Below are 9,738 nucleotides of genomic sequence, written 5' to 3'. Positions count from 1 at the left end.
ACTTTATAACTTTACGTTTCTACTCTGGAGTAAAAGAATAAAGTTTAGTATAATTTTAAAAGGTTTCCTTTTGTGACCCACCTGTCGATGATCCACTGGGATGTGGAACCGAACCTTTCCTTTCAGAGACGGAACCGTCAGTCAGTCACAAACTCAATGTACTAATAACTTGATAAAACTACTTAATACATAAAAACCGTGATGCTAACTAGCCTTAGCATGAAGGTGATTGACAGCGCTAAGCCCCGCCTCCGGGCTCTGATTGGTTGTTTCTAGTTAGCATTGGGAGAAGGAAGATCAACTCAATTAGTTTGGCAGATTATTTCAACTAATAATACATTTTAAAAAGGTTTAATAGCAGCTTAATCCTGCAGCTGATGGTTCTCACATTTTATCTGTTAATTAAGCATAGTTAGAAGTTTCTTATAAACATTTTAATAAAGACAGGAGATGTTATTTACATTTTCTCCAGCATGAATTAAGTTTAAAAGCAATTAATGCTTCAGAGGACAGAGTCCCACCAGGTCGTCCCTCCGGGTCCATGCTGGTCGGTAGAGCAGAGACCAGGAGGAGGAAGAACTGCTGGGCATGAAAAGCTGCAGCGAGGCGATGCAGCGGCTGCCAGACTCTCGCTGCGCCTGAGTCCTCTGCGGCAGGCGGCCAGCGTCTCTGACCCCTGCTGCCTCCTCCTGGGGTCGGAGGGCCCGGTTCTGTGTGTCGCTGTTCAGGGACAATCAGGCCACTGTGAGGATGAGAAGTGGGAGTCGGGGTTCTGATGTGGGGACTGGAGTTTGGAGGTCTTGGTTCTCACCTTGTTGTCCTTCCTTTCATCGTTTGTTCTGCAGAAACAAACATGTTGATGAAATTCACTCAGATGAATGAAGCCTGGTGCAGAAAACTGCAGATTCTGCTGCAGCAGCGCGGCTGAAGCAGGAAGTGCGTCCGTTGATTGGTATTCAGATGAAATGACCAGGATGTAAACAGCTCTCCAACGATGCTGCTGTTCACACAGCATTACACAACATCCTGGATTCAGCCCAAGCGTTCGCTCTGGGTCCAGCAGAGCCTTTATGTCGCTGCTTTCAGCAGCAAACAGCCACATTTAAAGGCACACGAGATCAGGATCCACAGCTGAAACGCAACAAATGAACCTTTGGGACGTGACGAGTCCTCAGACGTCTTTCAATACTGGACTGAAAACCTTCCTGGGTCATAAAGCTTGTCGTCATCCTGTTTATGCTGATCTGTTTGTAACTATGAACTCAGGCTGCTGGAGGACAAACTGACCACTTCCTGCCGTCTTCTTTGTGGTTTGTGCCAGTAGTAACATCCTGTTGATCATGTAATGCAAAAAAGTGTTTCAATTGGAGTTTTCTAAATGAATCACTTTTGATGCAGCCTGAAAAACCCATTTGAATTAAACTATTCGGTTATTGATCACATTTAAATCAGAGTGAACTTTATTTAACTTTAATATCACTGATGGTGCGATTCAGACTCGTTCCTCTTCACTGCAAACTGTCGATCATTTCATTAGTTTATAAAGGAAATATTTAAATATTTAGTTTGGATCTATCACATTTACAACTGAATGAAAACGTGAAAATATAACAGAAAATTAAAGACACAGAGGCTAAATGAACTGAAAATATGGTGATTATTAATGTCGTCTAGGAAAATCCAGAATTTGGTTAAAAACATCACAAAACTAAACATCAGGAATCTAAAACAATAAAAACACTGCAGATACAAACTAACATGCTTTACAGAGTAGTTATGTTTAATGTATTAAATCTACAATTAATCCTTAAAAAATATACAGAATTACCAAAAGTTCTCCATCAGCCGTAAATTAAATTGGTTTTCCTCTCACCTTCAGAGAGCAGAAATGATTTGCTCCCCAAAAGTTAAAAACACAACTTTCAGATTTAATTCACACTATCATCAATAAAAAAATCTAATTTCTCTAATCAGCCCTCAAAAAACTTGACAAAGAAGGAGCAGACGGAGTGCCAGCCGTCGCTGCAGTATGTCTGCACCGGCTCCATGTCGTTCACCATTCCTTCGTCATCAAACTCAGTCCTCTCCTCCCGCTTCCTCTTCTCCTCCTCATCCTCCTTCACCTTCTTCTTCCTCTTCTCCACCTTCCCTCCATCGGAGCTCTTCGCTCCAGCCTCTGCTTTCTTCTTGCCTCCCTCCTTCGCTGCGTTCTTGTCCTCGTCCCCGCTGCGCTGCGCCAGCTTCATGTGGGCCTCGCCAGACGCCTTTTGCAGGTTTTGGCCTTTAACACTTTCTCTCCTTCGCAGGCGTTCTCCCGTTTCTTCAGCTTTCCCACCAGCTGCTTCCAGTACTGGCTGGACTTTACGCTGTAGGCCTGGCAGAGGTCGGGTTTACAGCATAACGACACCAGTACCTGGAAACAAGAACAACAAGATGATTGGATTTCAGGTCCTGATGGAGCTGAGAGCTTTTGGTCATGTTTCTACGTCTGGCCTCACCTCTCTGCGTCTCCTTCGGTTTCTGTGGAGCAGTTCACCAGCAGGCTCACCAGACCTTCACCAGATGTTTGCCATGTGCAGCGATGGCCCTGCTTGGTGCTCAGCTCTCCGGAGCTGAGCACCGATCGGTTTCTGGCCCGCCGGGCCGGAGGCGGCGGCGACGGGGGCTGGCGAGGTTTGTCCCGTTTGTCCTGGCCAGGCGTCCGCTTGGCCTCGGTGAGGAAGACGAGGCAGAGGAGGAAGACACAGCAGCACAGAGCAGCACGCATGGTGGCTGAGAGGACAGAGATAAGTTAACATGTGAGCCTTCAGAGAGGCTGCGCTCTTCTCCCGGTTCGCTCTGTTACTGGATCTGGAAGTTAAACAGCACAGAATCACTGATCCTTTGCACCTATTGGAACAAGTACAGATGAAAGTTCAACAGGATGAAAATCCCACAAGACATTAAGAGCTGACCGAAACATGAACAGTGTTGCAGATCCTCATGAATGATTAAAAACTCAGCGGCGTTGTTGTGACGTGACAAAGACTGAAAGGTTTTAATGGTGGAAACTCGTGTGTTTTCAGGCTGACATGGTTTATATTCATGGAGGCAGGATGTTGGGGAAACATATCCATGATGTGTTAACGGAGAAACTGGACACACTGCGCCTGTGATGAAGGTCCAAACCTTTCCCTGTGCTGCCCTGCAGAAATGCTCCAATGATTGTTACCAGACTCAGGTGTTGAGGTGCTGAGGTAGACATGTAGCTCCATGTCTCAGTTAGCTTAGGTATGTTAGCCGCAACCTGGCAGGATCCAGGACCTGATGTGACTTTGGGTTGAGAAAGAGATAAACTGAGTATTCAGTGCAGCTAAATACTGGGATTCAGGCATCATTCAGTCCATTTTAGTCCCTGTGATCCGGATGTCAAGTATTTTACACCATAAACTAAACAGAGGTTTGTGGTTAAGCTAACTGACTTCATGTTGAAGACATGAAAGATTCCTCACAACCTTCAGGACGGTTTAGAATATGGATTAAGACATTAGGATGATCCAGTTAAAGGCAAAGTGCCCCTTTAAGGAGGTTTCTGTCTGGATTCAGCTACAAGCTGAAAACAGACATTATTTCCACAATGTCTCAGGTTAAATATGTTGTTTTCATCCACCTGCTAATCCATTTTCTTTCTCTCATCCGAGATCATGGAGGTCAGAGGACCAGCAGCGAATCCAAGACATTCGTCCTTCAGATATGATCTCTGACTGATTCTGGGGATTCCAGAAAGTTCTGGATCTGCCTCAGCTTCTCCTCCAGGTGGCGACCCAATCAGATGCCCAAACAGCTGCAGCTTCGGCTCCATCATTTGCTCAAGAGCAGCAACAGGCCAAAGTTTCTGCCAACCAGATGAAAGCAACACATGGCAAGAGAAAGCAATGACAGCAACAAAGATGTACCATTGTTGTTACACATGGCTGAACAATGTGTGTTTGTCTCCAAACGCCCCAGTTGCCAGTTGGAGGAGGGTCAGTGATTGTTGCCTCATCATGCAGGTTGCAGAGGAAATGGAGGGAACAACGTCAAACTAACAAAGGAACGTCCGAATCCATGATCCTGTGTCCTTTCTTAAAGAGAAGTATCACCCACCTTACCTCAGACACCTGAACCAAATCTCCATCACTAAGATACTTTCCCTCCTCTGTCTGAGGCAAAGACTGAGGGAAGGCCTGTGAGAACCCTTTCTACTGCCGCATGTCCGTTCCTATCGGTCACATGGGGAACAGCAACGGGGAGGATGTAACTAGAATCATGGCGTAGCCGCGATTCGATCCCTGCCAGTTGGGTTCCTCATCTAGGACCGAGTCTTCAGATCTCTAAAGATGGCCGACTCCACCCAGGATCCCCGAATGAACCACCACACCTCAAAACTCTAACCCAACCACAGACACATGGGGAACCCACTGCAACAAGATCCCAAACACTAAATCAGTAATGGAGTCAACGCCCACCCTAAACCCTAAACCCTACCCTCTAACCTCTAACCCCTAACCTCTAACCCCTAACCTCTAACCCCTAACCTCTAACCCTAACCTAACTCCCTATAAAAGACTTCATGCAGTGAAACTGCAACCAAATAAATGATGCACTGAGAAAAATACTTACAGAAAATAATGGACCAACCAGAACATTGAATGTTACAGTTTAGTGTAAAAGTTACTGGAAATGATTATAGTTAAGAGTTTATCTTCAATTCATTTCAGCAGATTCAGGAAGTTAAAGTGCAACAAAAGAGTCAGAACCAGACCAGAGCAGTTCCTCCCTCCCACTGAGATGAAATTTATTCTACAAAACTGAAAAATCAAAACAAAATGCATCTTTACAATCAAAAACATTTCTAGAGTTTCTCAGTTTCTCTGCCGTGAAGAATAAACGTTTGAGGAGAGAAAGCTACCAGATGTCAAACAAAGACAAGCAGCAGCTGAATAATAATCCTCTCTGACCCTCGTTAAGAAGTCATAACTCTGTCTGCGCCGGGAAGGTTTGGCTCTGAACGCAGAGGCAGCTGTAGCCGTTTCTTACCCTTGATGCTGCTGAGAGGTCGGAGTCTCTGTGAGAGCGTGGGGCCGCAGACTCTCGGATAAAAGAGGGCAGGGACGAGGATAAAGGAGGAGCGGGAGAAAGAGGAGGCCCAGGGGGGCTATTGGAAGAACTGCCCTGAGAAACCCTCCCATATTTGCCCCCGTCAGAAAGCATCTGTGAGAAAACAACAACAGTGTCTTTATTGGCCACACAGACAATAATTCAAACTTTCAGCTGTTTGTTCTCCAGTTTCCTCACAGGAGCTGCATGGGTTGCAGCAGGAATCCACCGGCTTTGAATCCCAAACTGGATCCGTTCAGGGAACGGTTCCCACCCATCCGAATCGTGACTCTCAGGTTCTCTAGTGAATCTATATCTCTCTACGACTCTCTGTAACAAGCAACACAAAGTGTGGGAATCAATTTGATCCACAATCATTTGTAGATTCGGCGGCTTCAGATCCTCATGATCCGCTCCAGTCTGGTCCAGGCAGAGCGACTCATGGAGACAGTAAAGTATCTGGATTCTGCTTTTGTTTCATTTTCCTCTCTGGATTCTGTTAATCTCTTCTGTGATGATGATCTGTAAGTTTTCCTTGTTTATGGTTATTAAAACTTCACTAATGTCCATCATCAGCCTCTGAATCTGGTTCAACGCGAAGCCAAGAGAAACTTCCTCAGTGCAGCACCAGCTGCAAATCAGGCAAACTGGAATTACAACAATAAACAGAATCATTTAGAACAAAAGTTCACATTTTTCAAGAGTTTTTATGGGGTAAGCTTCAGCTCCTGGAGAACCAATATTAATATATTTGGAAAAACTGCAAAATAGTGAGAAATCAGTTTCTGTGAGACTCCGACTTCTCACAGAATTTCATTTTTTCATGAAATGAAAAAAAATCATTTCATGAAAAATTATTTTTTATGTGATCAACAGCAGGATGTTACTACTGAAGGAAAAGACGAAGAAGTCAGCAGGAAGTCGACAGGAAATGACAGGAAGTCAGCAGGAAGTCGACAGGAAGTGACAGGAAGTCAGCAGGAAGTCGACAGGAAGTGACAGGAAGTCAGCAGGAAGTCGACAGGAAGTGACACGAGGATGATGATATTTTAATGACTCATCCAGTGAACAAACTTATTAATCATGTTTTCTGATTTAATGGAAACAAGAATTGCCAAGTGTTTGTTTTTTTACGTTGATGGAATATTGACAACATTTTGCACATCTGTAGTAAACCAGCTGCTGGTGGTCTGTGGGTTTCCATCGTACCGGTCAGTGTGTCACCAGGTTGAGGTGATGAAGTTGTAATTATGGACCTGAGGTCAGATCTGGACTCAGATGAGACGATGTCAATGTGTCCATTAATTCATAATGAGTCTTAATCAGAATAACCTTTAACCTTTAAATGTTAACGGCTTTCTGAACGATGTGACGACGGGAACGGGCCGATCGCTGGCTCCTCCGGACAGAAGCTCGTTGTGTCTCTGTGTCTCTCGGAGGAGCCGGTGGGGAGGATCTTCTCCCGGCTGCAGGACAAAGACTCCTGCAGGAATCTGGGTCACGGCTTAACCCCCCGCTGACACCCGGTGGTCGGCCGCCAGCTCCTTCTCATTCAGCTCAGGCGTCCGCACAGATCCCAGCTCCTTCCTCCAGAGACCGCTGCCAAATGTCTGCCTGGCCGGGAGGATGAACTGAGGCAAAGAAAACGCGCCGTTCCGCCCAGTCTGGATCGATCAGCGACAAATATGTCACCTTGTTTTTCACTGAGAGTCCTGAGGCTGAGCACCATCATTTATTAAAGTTTGGTCAAAAGGACATCAGAGGAGGCCACAAAAAATCACAAAAACAAGTCAAACAAGCGGGGCTTCTGTTGTTTTTTTTTTTTATTTTTGTGTCAAATGTGATTCGGCTTTGATCGCTGTCAGCCTATGGTGGGTCCATGTCTCTGCCTCTCATGGCCTCAGGCGGCTTTACTTTTCTAGTCATGTCTGACCATTTAAGACCATTTTAACAGATGAATGGACGGATTATTTCAGTCCTTTCAGTCGGATACGTCTCTGTCTCCTTGGTGTTAAAGCAGGAAAGCTTCTCTGCTGTGAACTGACCCTCATCAGAAACATGAAGCTCAGCCATCGTGTTTCTGAAAACTGCAGATCTGAACCTGATCCTGTTTTGATTAGCATCACCAAAAGCATCACTTCTGCATTTGATGTGATGCTTTATTTAATCGCAGTTTAATGATTTATTTAATCGCAGTTTAATTATGCCAATAATCTTTATAAACCTTTACAAACGTTTCCTTGCTTTGTAGAATCTGGATTAAATCCTGATTTAATCAGGATTTAATCCAGATGACACAGAGCAACCTCTGTGTCATCAACTGTCATCAATAACCTTCAAATATATTTTCCCAACTTTTAGAAAACTACAAGGTTGTGAAGTAGTTTTAAATTATAGATGCTCCTTTCCAGAAGGTCAAATATGTGAAAAAAGAAAATCATTTCTGTCAGAGGATTCTGTTTTCTGTCTGGAGGTTCAGAAAAGTTTGAAGGTTCATTATTGGAACAGTAGAAATGAACTTGTTTGGACAGATGTGCTCAATATTTCCAGCTGTCTGCAGCTGCACCGTTTGCTGAGTAAAATATAAAAAATCATCTGCAACTTAGCAAAACACTTTGCTGAATTTATGAATCATTTGCATCATTTGGTGACAAGTGATGAAAAGTCCAACTGCCTGAAAAGGACTGAAGTGTTTTATGGTCTGTTGATGTGACTTTATACAATGATGAAAGGTTGTTGGTTGAGGGTTAAAATAGAGGAAACAGCAGAGGTTCAGCGTTGTTGTTGTTGGGTTCTGACGCCCCCTGCTGGTTGCTGTAAGAATATGAGCTGAATTGAAAATAAGAAACTCATTTATTGGTTAAAAATCCATTAAAACACCATGAAAATGAATTAAAACTCAAACTGAAATTATTTTACCCAAACATGTTGGGTAAAATAAATAATAATCCTAAAAATGACCAGCAGAAAGTCAAAGACAGCTGCATCAAGTCATGGTTTTTGCTGCGATTTCTTCTCCTGAGCAAGCATGTGGTGACAGTGGGAAGCAACCACTGCCTTATAACACGAGGTAATGCACAATACAACCAGAAATTCCAGAAATATCATGTATAATATAGAAAAAATATGCAGAGATGATGAAGCAGAGACTGATTCATCTGAGCCGATTACCAAGCTGCATTCACAACATCTATTACGTTTCTTTTAATTTGGTGGATTTAACCAGCAGGAACCCAGCAGCTTTAAAACCAGTTCAGTGATTTCTTACTGATTGTAGATCAAGTGTTAGTAACGATGAAGCTCTGGGTGACTTTCCTGTCTCCTCATCAGGATGAAGAGTGTTTGTGTGCGTTAGCTGAAAGGTGATGATCCTCAGTCCTTGTCGGCAAGCAGAAGAGTCACTTTCTGCCTCTGAACATCGGCGGAGTGGCAGCTGCAATCACGCTGCTGCTCTGCTCTGATTACTGCAGTGATTAAAAGTGGGAGCCGTGACCTCCGCCGGATCCGAGGCAGAACGGCCGACAGGATGGAGAGTCGCTGAAAACTCCTGGAGCCGCAGCTCATCACTGAACTGATGGAACCAGGATACATATACTGCATTCTGCTTGCTACATGCTACATGCTGCATGTTACATGCTGCTGCATGCTACATGCTATATGCTGCATGCTACATGCTGTTGCATGCTACATGCTATATGCTGCATGCTACATGCTGTTGCATGCTACATGCTATATGCTGCATGCTACATGCTGCTGCATGCTACATGCTATATGCTGCATGCTACATGCTGCTGCTGCATGCTACATGCTATATGCTACATGCTACATGCTGCTGCATGCTACATGCTATATGCTGCATGCTACATGCTGTTGCATGCTACATGCTATATGCTGCATGCTACATGCTGCTGCATGCTACATGCTATATGCTGCATGCTACATGCTATATGCTGCCTGCTTCATGCTGCTGCTGCATGCTACATGCTATATACTGCATGCTACATGCTGCTGCATGCTACATGCTATATGCTGCATGCTATATGCTGCTGCTGCATGCTACATGCTGTATGCTGCATGCTACATGCTGCTGCTGCATGCTACATGCTATATGCTGCATTCTACATGCTATATGCTGCATGCTACATACTGCTGTATGCTACATGCTATATGCTGCATGCTACATGCTATATGCTGCATGCTACATGCTGCTGCTGCATGCTACATGCTATATGCTTCATGCTACATGCTGCTGCATGCTACATGCTATATGCTGCATGCTACATGCTATATGCTGCATGCTACATGCTATATGCTGCATGCTACATGCTGCTGCTGCATTCTACATGCTATATGCTGCATGCTACATGCTGCTGCATGCTACATGCTATATGCTGCATGCTACATGCTATATGCTGCATGCTACATGCTGCTGCTGCATGCTACATGCTATATGCTGCATGCTACATGCTGCTGCATGCTACATGCCATATGCTGCATGCTACATGCTATATGCTGCATTCTACATGCTATATTCTGCATGCTACATGCTAGCAGCTCCTCTACAAACTCACAGATTGCTTCGATGGTTTTTATTTCTGGTAACTAAAATCTCAAATGTAA

General features: G+C 44.3%; 1 pseudogene; it reads right to left on the bottom strand.

Moving 5' to 3' along the window:
- Positions 1–1,666: 1,666 nt before the first annotated feature.
- On the bottom strand, positions 1,667–5,125 carry LOC129355194 (fibroblast growth factor-binding protein 2-like; annotated as a pseudogene).
- Between the last annotated feature and the right edge of the window lie 4,613 nt (positions 5,126–9,738).

This window comes from Poeciliopsis prolifica, unplaced genomic scaffold (genome assembly GCF_027474105.1).
Source record: "Poeciliopsis prolifica strain line A6 unplaced genomic scaffold, Auburn_PproV2 SCAFFOLD126, whole genome shotgun sequence".
NCBI lineage: Eukaryota > Metazoa > Chordata > Actinopteri > Cyprinodontiformes > Poeciliidae > Poeciliopsis > Poeciliopsis prolifica.
This window is presented reverse-complemented; position numbering and strand designations above follow the sequence as displayed.